Source organism: Ornithodoros turicata, chromosome 2, assembly GCF_037126465.1.
Source record: "Ornithodoros turicata isolate Travis chromosome 2, ASM3712646v1, whole genome shotgun sequence".
Taxonomy (NCBI): domain Eukaryota; kingdom Metazoa; phylum Arthropoda; class Arachnida; order Ixodida; family Argasidae; genus Ornithodoros; species Ornithodoros turicata.
Window position 1 is genome coordinate 109422753 of NC_088202.1, and position 12553 is coordinate 109435305.

The 12553-nt window shown below is 45.0% G+C and overlaps 1 protein-coding gene across 3 annotated transcripts in view; it reads left to right on the forward strand.

Moving 5' to 3' along the window:
• The window catches only part of LOC135385943 (hemicentin-2-like), a 1123122-nt gene that overhangs the window by 241369 nt on the left and 869200 nt on the right, over nt 1-12553 (forward strand). For all 3 annotated transcript variants that reach the window (XM_064615587.1, XM_064615589.1, XM_064615588.1), the window contains one exon: nt 884-950. The gene's annotated coding sequence lies outside the window, so the exon portion shown is untranslated. The remainder of the gene's footprint in view (nt 1-883; nt 951-12553) is intronic.

Consider the following 12553-nt stretch of genomic DNA (forward strand, 5'->3'; position numbering starts at 1 on the left):
CGAGAGAATCAGTATCCAGTTTCACTGGCTTCCTAAGTTTGGTGTAGGCCTTCATCCGCTGATAAAGGACATACAGCTTGCGACACACTTGTCTGGAATCGACAGATTGCGGTTTATCCTGTCTGAATTCTACACGTGTTTCTTCACAAGAATGCTTCTTCCGACTAATAGACACGTACGGCATGCTACCCTGAACTTGTTTATTAGTCGAAACAAGCAATCTTACAACGCCTGGACATTCCAGGTCGGATAAACCGCAAGCTGTCGATTCCAGACAAGTATGTCGCAAGCTGTACATGCATACGTCCTCCGATGGAGGAGACGCGTAATAGCTTGCCCTAATATTTTTCGTAATATTATTCTCCTCTTTATCTCGTACAACGATGGGCAGTATCATCTTCAAAACTGCCGTGTTTCTATTTCTAATTGCTTGTGTGAGTCTTCTTTCCGTGTTAATTCAGGCGAAGAATTGCCGTCTAACATGGCAACGTCACGTCGCGAAGCGCACACTAATTACGTTGGCCCGCATCACGTCTCATTGTCGGTACTTTAATCACTGTACGTTTCGCAATGTCGTGCTACGTGTTTCTTTGAACATTGCTTAGCTGTAACATTGTCGGTTCTTTGTAGAAGATACATAGTCGCTTTGGAGCATTTGTTTACTGAAGTCGTCATGCGTAAGGCCTGTTTCACACGACCTTTTCACACGACCGTTCGTCGTCCGTGTGCTTCAAAAACAGAACCTAAGGGCATTCGATCCCCATGGGTTCCAATGGGTCCGGTTTACCTCAGTTAAAAACACGGACGCGAAAAACATTCTTGTGAAACAGGCCTTACTCAGAGACCACACACATGATTATCTGACCCCGTTTTATTTTTTCAGGTGTCACAATGGCCTGACCTCTACTGCTGCTGTGATACGACGACCAGTTTTACGAAAACACCGAGCAGTAAGTTCGCATTCATCTTTCCACACTCTCACCCAGAAGATAATGGAGAGCTGTTTAGTTGTGGCGTACGCAGTCGCCTTGCGTACGCAAAGAAATAGCGTACACACACACTGCGCACGCGGTGTCCGCAAACACACGTTCGACGCATGCGTAGTGTGCACCCTTGTTCCTTCCGCCACTACAGTTCTGTGCTTACCTTACCTAACCTAACCTAAACCAACCCAACCTAACCCAACCTACTCTAATCTAACATGACGATTGACCGCGCACTTCCGTGTTTTGTGTGGGAGAGATTTACTAGACGGACGTGTTTTTATCGCTATATCAGCTCATTTCCCCGACTTGGGCATAGGTGACATTGGGCGAAATACAATCGTACCCGTCAGCGGAAGATAATTGCATTACCAGGAATCGTGATATATGACGCTCCCTCACTGTCATCGGCATGAGTACAGCAGTCTCCCGAGCAGACCACCAAGGATCCTTGTTTTTTTTGTTTGTTTTTTTCGTTTGGGTGGACGTGATCGGACTGGAAGGTCCGTTTTACAACGACAGTGTACAAGTAGAGAGATTTTAGCGTGTCGAATTCCGCTTCCCATGTCGAAGGGTAATCACGGCGAAAGCGTCGTGCATGAAATTGGCAAGATGGGAGAACGAGGCCTCTGCATATTTTACAGACAGGTCCCGTCCCACGTAAGTGGCAGGCTTTGACACCCTATCTGATATTTTGCGCTCTCAGTTCTGGATTGTATGGAATTAGGGCCACGGGGTAATACGATTTAAGGACGGACGTGTGTGACGATTTCAACGCTCTTCGGAAAGGACAGGAGAGATTGCTTGCCGTTAGCTTAAGAGTTTTCTTTCGCTTCACTTTTTGTAAGGACAAGGCTATAGCGACGAGGTTATAAATATTGTAAGTGCTACCGCGTCACTGACCTTGTGCTTTGTGCTGCGTTACAGCTGTCGCAGAGGAACTGGAGGAGCGATCACATATACTGAGATTAGTATGCTGTAACGGCAGCAAGTTATGAATGACAATTTTGACAGAAACGATAGTGGTAATGTTAGTATCAAAAGCGATGTACAAATATGGGATCGGATTGAAGTGCACTACCCCCATTTTTCTGCTTGTTGCCTTTAGCAGAGTGCGATGAGTTCCCATCCCACGATTCCTGTGTTCTGTGTTTTGTAAGATCTAGCGAACGATCAGGCTAAAAAACACATCAGTGTTTCCTTTGTTTCGATGTGGCTAATAGAAAATGGGAGCTAAAGGTAAAGCCATATGAAAAGCTGTGTTACATTATTAGTTTCCTGAAGAGCTTTTCGATTATCAGTGCTAAACAGGACTGGTCGTAATCCGAATGCGATCACATCCACTTCGTGCTTCGAAATGTCCAGCCACGTGCATTATCCTCCTACCGCTGTCCTCCCCTGTCTTACACTCGTTTCAGTTTCGGAACCTCGAGGAAAGAAAGCTGAGGTAGCCGAGGTACGTGTACCTCTCGTAATGCCTTTACCTTTAAGTGAAATCGCGCGTTTTGAAAATGCTGTGCCGCTAAATTATGCACTTGCGGAACGGGCAATCCGATCGAGGACCACGAAGCTTGGCGAGCCGCTAGGAATTACGATCCATTATACATGAGACGCTTTCCGCCTTCCAAGAGCGTATCGGGAAGTCTGCAAACTCCATCTAGTTAGTGGCCAGAACCCTGCATTTGCCAATACAGCTTTGTATACTCAACGTTCCAGATATGACGTGAACGCGTCGACGTCGGAAAGTGTGAGGCACGCGAGCAGTCATTCGTGCAATCGCTTTCTTCGTAATTGAATTAATGTTGAACCGTTAGTCACATTCGAGCGACTCTTGGAGCGTGCTCCCAGTCGGACAACTTGGCGCACAGTCGATCGAGTTCCGGCAGGGCTGGCGCCGCGCTTCGCTGCACGCGGCAGTCGAGGTCCCCGTACGCGTTGCTACCCAAAAGCTATTACTGCTTTCGGATGGAAACAAGATATATTTGGCTGCGTACGGTACAGAGCATTCTTAGGTCGCCTACACTCAGATTGGGTTGATTTGAGCGAACGACGCGGATCGTAGAGGGTGCGTTCGGTGTAATATTGGTTGGTGTGATACTTTCTAAATAGCCTTCACGTTTTGGATTATGAGTATTTGAACTTGAAACTATACGACAAATAACCGGAGTACAGTGTACAGTACTCGTCCGGATCTTTTTCTTTTACATATTGGTACCACACGGCATATTGTGTTGCCAGAGCAGTGTATAAAAAAGGGAGCCTGGCCATTAGGGGGAGCCTAACAAAGAGGCTCGACCTATCAATCAAGCTTGGGCTTATTTCATTGGTTGCTGTTTTCTATGGAGGCCACCATGACACCAAAATTTCCCCATCATTGAGGTGTTGATGGGAACGACGAAGGGGGGATTGCGTGAAAAAAAGTTTCCTCAAGAAGTTTAATTTCATTCTGTGAGCATCCATCCTTATAAGTATCTGCAAAATCACCTTCAACTTTCGCTCCGCCATCATTATTTACGCGAAAATGAAATGTTTTGTCGCTAACGTTATTCCTATAGTCAAGACCTTAATCCCCAAAAAATAGCAGGAAAGACGAGACGCCACAGACGCGTAGGATTTTGCATTACATCATTGAATTTTACTTAAACATACATCTTTGCCCATTTTTTATTCCATCTGCTTATGTTACGTGATTAAACGTTCATATACCTGCAGTCGTGTGTGTATACGAGGGGGGGCGGAGGGTAATGGCAGGATAGGCGCGCCGGTGTTGGCCACACAGAAGTGGGCGTCGCCACGACTATAGCAAAAAAAAAAAGAGAAAAGAACACAAAACACAAAGAAAGGACGGACGGATGGAGGATAGAGGAGGATGAATGATGGGGATGTGGCGAGGGTGCACGAGTTCTTCGGGGAGAGCAAAGTATTAGATGGGTCGTTGTGTGTGTGTGGGTGGGTGTGGATGGGTGTGTGTATACGAAGAAGCGGTTCTGCCGCTCTCCTGGCCAATCAGTTCTGCCAGCAATCCTTTCTGCTACATTTATGCAGTTTTGTTTCTTCCCATCTCTCCACGCAGATGGCATTGATAAGATTCGCCACAAAGTCCATTGTTTTGCTGTGTCGCGAGGGATATTCGTTTAAATCCAAACCAATCCAGTTTCCCCAACATGGTGATGCCCAGTAAATAAGGGTGCGACCTTCACGAAGAAACGTTACCGACCCGAAGTTGAAGTTCGTCTAAAAAGTTGACCGTACCGAGATTTGCCGAACTGCGTAGATAGTCTCAGAAACCATTCCTTGAATCTTGAATGTCACCAGCCATGTTACCCACCAACATATTCGCCATTGCGTGCAACAAGAAGTAATGCGACGACAGCAAGTAATGCGACGTCTTATAGAAGCCACCCAATCGAGTTTGTCCCACAGCGTGACCAGCAAAATTGAAACGCAACATGATTTTTTTAACACACGAAGCAAATTCAAACTGTATACTGCTTCCATGAGCTACTTTATGGACAGCCTTCCTAGAGCAACGCGCAATGAAAACACGAATATTTCGTTAACGAACCCGTAATGCAGTTTGAGTAGGCACCCTTGCAGTGTGCGCTCACATACATTTTCATTACGAGTGTCGGCTTTAGACCAAGGCGGCTCCTTTCCTCAGCCTCGTAGCAGCCCGCTGCGCAAATATTCTTGAGCTGCAACGCTGCTACTTCGCGCGCAGATTCCCGACTCTCGTTCATCTATTTATGAACACTATGCTGGATTGCGAGGCTTGATAAATAATTATCCATTTATAAATTCAGCAAGCGTCGCAAAAGGTATTCCTGTGCAATCATTAAGCATTTCGCGCGTTTCATCCCAAGCTGTTGGGGCAACTGTAAGATATTTTTTGTTCATTTGTTTTACTTGAGGCGGAAACGGCTTCCGTACGAGCGAATTTAAACGCGACTGTATTGTATGGTTCGGCGCCATCGGACGAAGAAACTGCAACCAGGGAACTCGTGGAGAAGGCAGGTTACTCTAGAGGGGGAATATCCGTATGTATATCTGTCAGTAAGTTGGGCTCCGCATGCATATATGTCAATAAGTTGGGAAGATGGGAAACGCAATGAAACGAAGATCAAGGACGTTGGGGGGGGGGGGGGGGGTGATGGCGGTGATGATGGCGGTGATGATGCGGAATGTGGCACCAGGATCACACGAAGCTTATCAAATACCTCGCGAGGGTGGGATGGCATGGATCCATGCAACAAGACGAAACTATCTGTATAAAGTACCAGGAACGTTGTAGCGAGCGCGACACATATTCCACAGTCAGGTCTTTATCGCATGGTGGAGACGCGTAGCCCGGACTCCTCTTGTACGCTTCCCCGATGAATGCACAAGGAAGTACCTTACGCTGTAATGAGGAGGGCGCACTTCTTAGCGTGAAAGTGAGACGGCACTTGAAGGACGCCCGGAAGACACTTGCTGAGCCGACCGTCTATTGAAAGGAATCTCGGAGATATATATTGTCGTTCCTCGTTATTATGGACACTTTTATCGCCGACAAAAACTGCCCACAAAGCGAGTAGTCCATATTATCGAATATTATAGAAAAAACAAATAAATTGATAAATTGAAGATAGAAAGCAGTAATCTGGGTTTGCTTACATGCATAACGATATGATGCTCAAAGTAGACAAAATCTCTGCAACATGAACTGCGTGTTGCCGGTCGCCATTGTCCTCAAAAAGTACAGACACTGTTTCTCAGGCTAGCTATGGCGACTGTGATGAATGACTTGGCACTATAATCAAATGGTCAACAGAGCAGCTTGAACAAATTGAACACTCGTCGTCTGATTGCGGCTCTCCCGGATCTGCCGCAATGGCTTCGTCGCAAAGTTATTTCTCCACCTCAGCTTCTTCGCAGCACCCGCATGCTGCTCAGCAGCCGTTTTAAGACAGTGTTGCTTCGACTACTAAGCACACTTGGAGACTTGCAAAGGAAGGTCTTCCTAGGGCTCGTTGCCGTGGTCTCAGTCTAGACTTGTCGAAAACGAAATTTAATAGTATCTAATTGTCTAATTGGTTTTGGCGCAATAATAATAATAATAATAATAATAGTAACAATATAGTTCCCCAGAAAATAAGCAATACAAGTAAGTAATTTCTTATTTTCTGGGGAACTATTTGTGGTGCTCATTGGTGTTCATTGTGACACAAAAACGAAGCTCAGTGCTATCGTCATCTTCCTGGTCTCTCTCGCTACATGTTCTAATGATTCCGCTCGTTCGTACCTTGAATAAATGATGTTGATGTGGATTTTGGCGAAAAAAATAACAAACTCCTGCTTTCTCCTGCTTCACAGTATATCATACTGGACATGCGACAGATTTCCATGTTAGACGCCGCGTCTTAGGCCCATAAAGGGACGACAAACCGAGCGACTCCGGAAATAAGTGAATTTATATTCGCTAGTGCTACTCATAACCAGCACGAATTTTTGATTTAGAATAACGAAGGAGCCTTTCGAGAAATTTGCAAGAACATGCATCACTAGAAGTCGCCGGATGGTGAGAGCGGTAAATATGTCTCTCTCTCACAAAAAAAGAAAGAAAAAAAGGAAAATGAACCCTATGTTCGGAGCTCACTGGCAATCTGCCGGTACGCACTGACCATTTATAACGCTTTGGACAGTTGGGATTCTTCATATTTCCTTCTCACATAAGCGCTTTACCCTCCGCTCCCCTCGACTAAGCCTTTCCTTGCGATATTTAAAATTGTAGCCGATCGTAGTGCGATCGAAGTAGTGCGGGGCGAAGTTCAGTGTTCAGTTCTGCGAAAAGAAGAACGGCCTGCTTGGGTTACTGACTCTGCTGTGGAGAATATCCCATTTCTTTCTGTTTACGAGGGCAGGCAGTGGGGAAAGTTACAGAGGTTTGGGTGAACCTACCACGTTGAAGATGGCATATAGGCCGGCGAGCTGGTGGACGAAATCCAGAAAGTCTTATCTATGGGTACGACTGGAAAACGATACGACACGAAGGCTAGATTCGGCCTTCGTGTCGGTACTTTCTTTTTTTCTTATTTTTTCTGTTGTTGTTGTCGTTGCGCCCATAGCTCAGGCTTTCTTTTGCATGTACCTGCGTAACTCGCCGAAGGCACTATTGCGTGGCATGAACTGAATGGCAGTGTTTGTTCACGATCATCGCATTTAAAGGCTCAGATGTGTCCGTCTGTGGTAACATGTAAATATTCCGGGTAATGAACGAAATAGTCTTCTGCTGTATCGAGCCAAAGAGAAGCCTACGGCGTAAGTGCTTCAGCCCCTTTCTGCCATGCATATATACGGACAGTAGAATAGCGTTTCAGTATGTTCGATTGATGGAACAGCTAAGGTAATCAACTTCGCATTGCGCGTAAGTACAGGACCTTATTTCACACGCCCACTTTCCAAAGAAAGAAAAAAAAAAAAGAACAACAAAAGAGAGCATGGGGGAGCCTATGGAGAGGCCTGCGCGACTTTACAATTGACCGACTACTGTAACACGCTAATGGTGTCGTAGTGCGGCTACCAGATTTCCGGTGTTATCAGAAAATTTATTTTTATTTCTAGTTATCGTTGGGAAAATATTGCACATGCATTATTTATACGGTACTGTTTCCACATATTGACACTATTTACAACTCTTTCTGTGAGTATGTGTGAAATATGCAAGCACCTATGTACACGCAAGATGTCCGTATAGGCAAGATTTCTGAAAGGATGTGCGTTCCACGAAAGGGAGCCACAGAAAGGAAGAAAGGAAGTCAGAGAGCGAAGTACACCGTCCGAACTATATAGTGAACGGCGAAGCAACACACTAAGAGGGTTCACTGCGACAGAATGCGTTTTTTAAGAGCCTTCAAAGATTTGATGTGGACACTAAGCCCTCATTGCAGATAGGCCATCAGTATAGACGATCGAAATCTCTTCAAGCCCAAGTTTCTGCTCGCACGGGCACGCTACAAGATTTCAATAGGCTTTGGACGCTCGATAGACTTGGTTATTTGCTGAACATTTACAGCATTCTGCCAGCGTTTCAGTGGTCGACAGAATTATTTCCAGTTCACTTGGCCCTTTAACTCGGTATCAACGAACAACGAGGGTAGATATTCGATGCACGAAATGCCTAACGGGACGTTCGACGCAGTACACACTGAACGACTGCACAATGGGTACATCCTCGCTTCTATTCACGGTCTGGCTGACGCTTGAGTGCACTTGAATTGCCTATAGCTCGCAGTTGCTACAACATTTTAAAATGACGGGCGAGAAGTTGACGTTCGCAGAAAACAAGTGAGTGTCGGTATTTGACGACTACTGCTATTTAGTTGTAAGGTCAGGCATCTAAGAGGGATGAGGGTTATAGGGTGACAGACAATACACGCAATGGTGCATGCGAGGTTGACTGCAGGAAACCTCGGGCTAGCGTCTGTTTACTCTCTCTGACTCTCTAAAGAACGAAGTTCCAAACACACGTGCCTGTGGGTATTATTAATTACCGATGTTTGGGTGGTCAGAAACAGAGTAAAACGAAAACACGTTATTCCTCCATATAATTGTTCTCCTTGCCCTGAGGGTAAATAAATAAATGAATTGTTGTTTCACTGTTGTTGTTTTCAACGAAGCTCGATGTAGATGACGTATACAAGGTGTCCACGCTAACTGTGAACATATTTTTTAAAATATATATAACACTTTTTCCAAGATGAAATCAATTGCAATATAGCATATGCTGAAGGGCACTCCCTAGGAGGGCATTAGCAAACTCCAAAGGCAATGTCTTAATTAACTTTCATTAATTAACTTGTTAATTATAAAAGCGACAAAGTTGTCCCAATGAGAACATCTGTTCCTTTCGGTCACCTGATATCGTAGCCGTTTTCAGAAAAAAAATCCGTTCGGTAGATCGGCCGCAAAAAATTAGTGAAGGAACGTCATTTTTTTCTTTATTTTGTTCATTGCGCATCTTCGCAGACGCGTATTTCCTTCATCCCCAACGTGAGAGGGGAAAGCAGTACAGGGCCGCCTCATGCGTCGATGATGAGCTTCAACTTGCGGAAACAAAACAAAAACAAATGTATCGGGTGACTCTATCGGAACTGGCCTTATCTTGGGTTGTATTTTCTGTTTCCTTTTAATCTTTTTCCAGGACGCGAGAGGCGATAGTGTGCTCGTTCTTCCTCTCACATTGGGGGTGAAGGAAAGACGTGTCTTCTACGAAGCGCAATGAACAAAATAAAGAAAAGAATGGCGTTCCTTCACGAATTTTTTGCGGGCCATCTATCGAACGGATTTTTGTTCTGAAAACGGCTACGATATCAGGTGACCGAAAGGAACAGATGTTCTCATTGGGACAACTTTGTAGCTTTTATCATTAAAAAGTTAATTAATGAAAGTTAATTGAGACATTGCCTTTGGTCTTTCCTAATGCCCTCCTAGGGAGTGCCCTTCAGCATATGCTATATTGCAATTGTTTCATCTTGGAAAAAGTGTTATATATATATATATTAGAAATCTGTTCACACTTAGCGTGGACACCCTGTATATAAATATACGAAATATATTCTAAACAGAATCTGACGTAAAAATTATAGAAACAAGGAGTACGCTATTTGGCAGGCCTATACGTACAGGCCGTTGTTCGCGTGCTGCAATTGGAGATATTGTGACACAGATAAGCAAGCATACGCGTGTCTTTCCCGCTGTGACTGTGAGCTATTGACGCCATACAACCACAAGTGTACACGCACAACGGCATGTGCGAGTAGTCAAAATGTCTGTGTTTCGCATTCACGTATTGTAAAGGACCGACACAGGGGCAACCGGCAGTGCTCCCTGCTGTCTTTTGCATGCTTTCCACAGTCGTCTTCGGAGAACTACTCTCCAACTTGCTAGTAAAACTGGCAAAGAAAACGCAGCACCCTGCCTGTGCTGTCATCTGTGCTATCACGCTATCACCTTAATGACAACACTAACATTAAGCAGTTCGGAGGCACAGTGCACTTTACTTTAGCATATTTGTAAACGCTTAGGTGAGGTACGTTTATCGTGTAAGTCATGCGGTGCTTTCCAAAGTCTTGTGGGTCCATAACATGTTCTGAAGTTGAGCATGAGAGAACTGATGTTCTGAGGCTGGAACAACATAGAAGGGACAAATATATACAAAGCCTCAATTTGCCTACGAAATTAACGATGAAAGATGAAAGTCACTGAAAAGGTTAGCTAGCTGTAGGAGTCCAACCCACATCTTCTGGATTGCCGGTCCAGGGCTCTACCAGTTGAGCTAACCTAACACGCCTTCTCAGCGACTTCCAGGGTGCGTCATCTGAAGGGACAAACCAGCCACTCTCTCTCACTCATCCTCCTTTCACTCTTACATTTTTGCTCACTCACACACACATTCGTACGACGGTATCGACGGTAGAGCCCTGGACCGGCAATCCAGAAGATGTGGGTTCGACTCCTACAGCTAGCTAACCTTTTCAGTGACTTTCATCCTTCATGTTCTGAAGTGTTATTTTGCATTGTATATCGTCATGTTAACTAACACGCCCGTAAAAAGCACAGCCAGAAAGAGACGACGATTGCCACAACTAATTTCTTGCAATGTGGACACGATGTCTCTGTGTTATTCACTGACATTCGCAAAGTCTAGAGAATAAGTGACTTTTCGTGATATCTCGATGCATCTGACAATTTAGCCAATCGGTGTGACGCGTTTGGGCTTTTACGTGTGGCGCGTGTGGCATCCACGAGCGTATAACGTAGCATTCATTAGCGAGTTTTGGTGCATCGTACGCTATCGCTTTTGCGTACGTTATGAATAGCGTTGGTTGTTCTGCGGACGCGTAAAACATAAAGAGTTTCGCGCAATGCGCAGAACCGTCACGCTATCCCTTATGTACGCAACGGCGATAGCGTAAGATGCACTAAAACGCACCCTTTGCGTACGTAAGGGATAGCGTTTGTGGGTCTGAGCGCACACAAGACATATAGAGAGCTTTGCGCGTTGCACAGAACCACCACGCTAATCCTTACGTAGTAAAGCTCACTATCCCCTAAGACAAACGATTCAGGTGCAGCTCGAGTTACGTTCGGGTAATTATCGCAGTTTTCCATCCATTACGGTTCAGTTACAGTTAAGTTGGTAAAAACGTTGTGCTCGGCTAGAGGGACTCGCCTTTGTCCACCAGCTCCACCGCTATGGGCATGCCGCTGATCTACCGATTCTATAAGTGCGTAGCGTACGCCACTCACCAAAGGTCGTACTTTAAAACGGCACTGGTAAACAAACATGTGCGCTAGTTCCTAACACGTTTAAGAGGCAAGCCTGCCGAGTTTACAGCAGATGTCATGGTCGTCGGCAGAGCTCTACCTATGCCTTACCTTTAGCACTCCATTACGGCTAATAGCTCGTGCAGGTGCAAACGCGCTACGAAAGCTGTACCAGTATTTCACGAATCGTGTTTTAATGGAGCCATTTAGATTAACGTGTTATGATGTCGTCGCGTGCCTAACGGGCACCATTTCTCCGGCTTCATTCCTGAAAATGTGTTTTGAGTAACATATTAGGGATATGACCTTGTCTGGAATATTGTGAGAGACTTTGAAAGGTGATATATAAATTTAGGGTCGTATTTACCTATAGAGTTATCTTAAAATCCACTTGCGTGGCCATCTAATCGTAGTAATATCGTTCTTAATTTACTTTTCCAGAATTAGGATTTGAAAACTCGTTACACCACATCACTGGCGTTCCCATGGTGGCATCATAGTCGCCTGCATCATTTCTAGTTTAGAAACGATGAATGGACGGTGTAGAAGTAAAAGCAGCTGGGCTTCCTTTACAGCCCAGTCATGGGGGTCAATACAGGACTGAAAATCAGAAAAAGGCATGAAGACCCTGTTTCTCGTTAACACTACCTCATGGGGTGCACGACACAGGAGACTCTATACCCGTGTTCAAGCTAGAAACGAGACGAAATGTAGTTCTTTAACCCTAACATCGTTCCTCTGACGGAGAAAGTATACCGTAGTCCCACCCGGTGCCGCCTGTAGGGTATTGTAGGATGTAGGGGTGGGGGAATATAGGTTTATTGCAAAAAAAAAAAAAAAGTAAGAGGGGAAAGTTTAGCCTGGCTCCAGAAGCCGACTTGCTATTCCCGGGTATTCAGCAGTGAGAAGTCGGGTTATATGGTATTTCGTAGTGCCCAGGAAGGATCTTCGACTATACAGGAGAAAAGCCCAAAATGTCACCATGTACAAATATTTAGGGGTCTGGTTGAATACGGACAATAACTATTTTAAAGAACAGGAAGACATTTTCATGAAATAGGCCAAAACCAAATTCGGCAATAATTAAAAACAGGGGTCTATTGCTTATAGCAGGTACGAAGTAATCCTTATGATTTGGAAGGGGGTTACGGTACCAAGTTTAACGTTTTGAAACGCAGTACTTTGCCCAAATCCGGTGATGCAGTCCTTTATGGAAACACGACAGGGGGGAGTTGGGAGATTGGCACTAGGAGCACATGAAAATA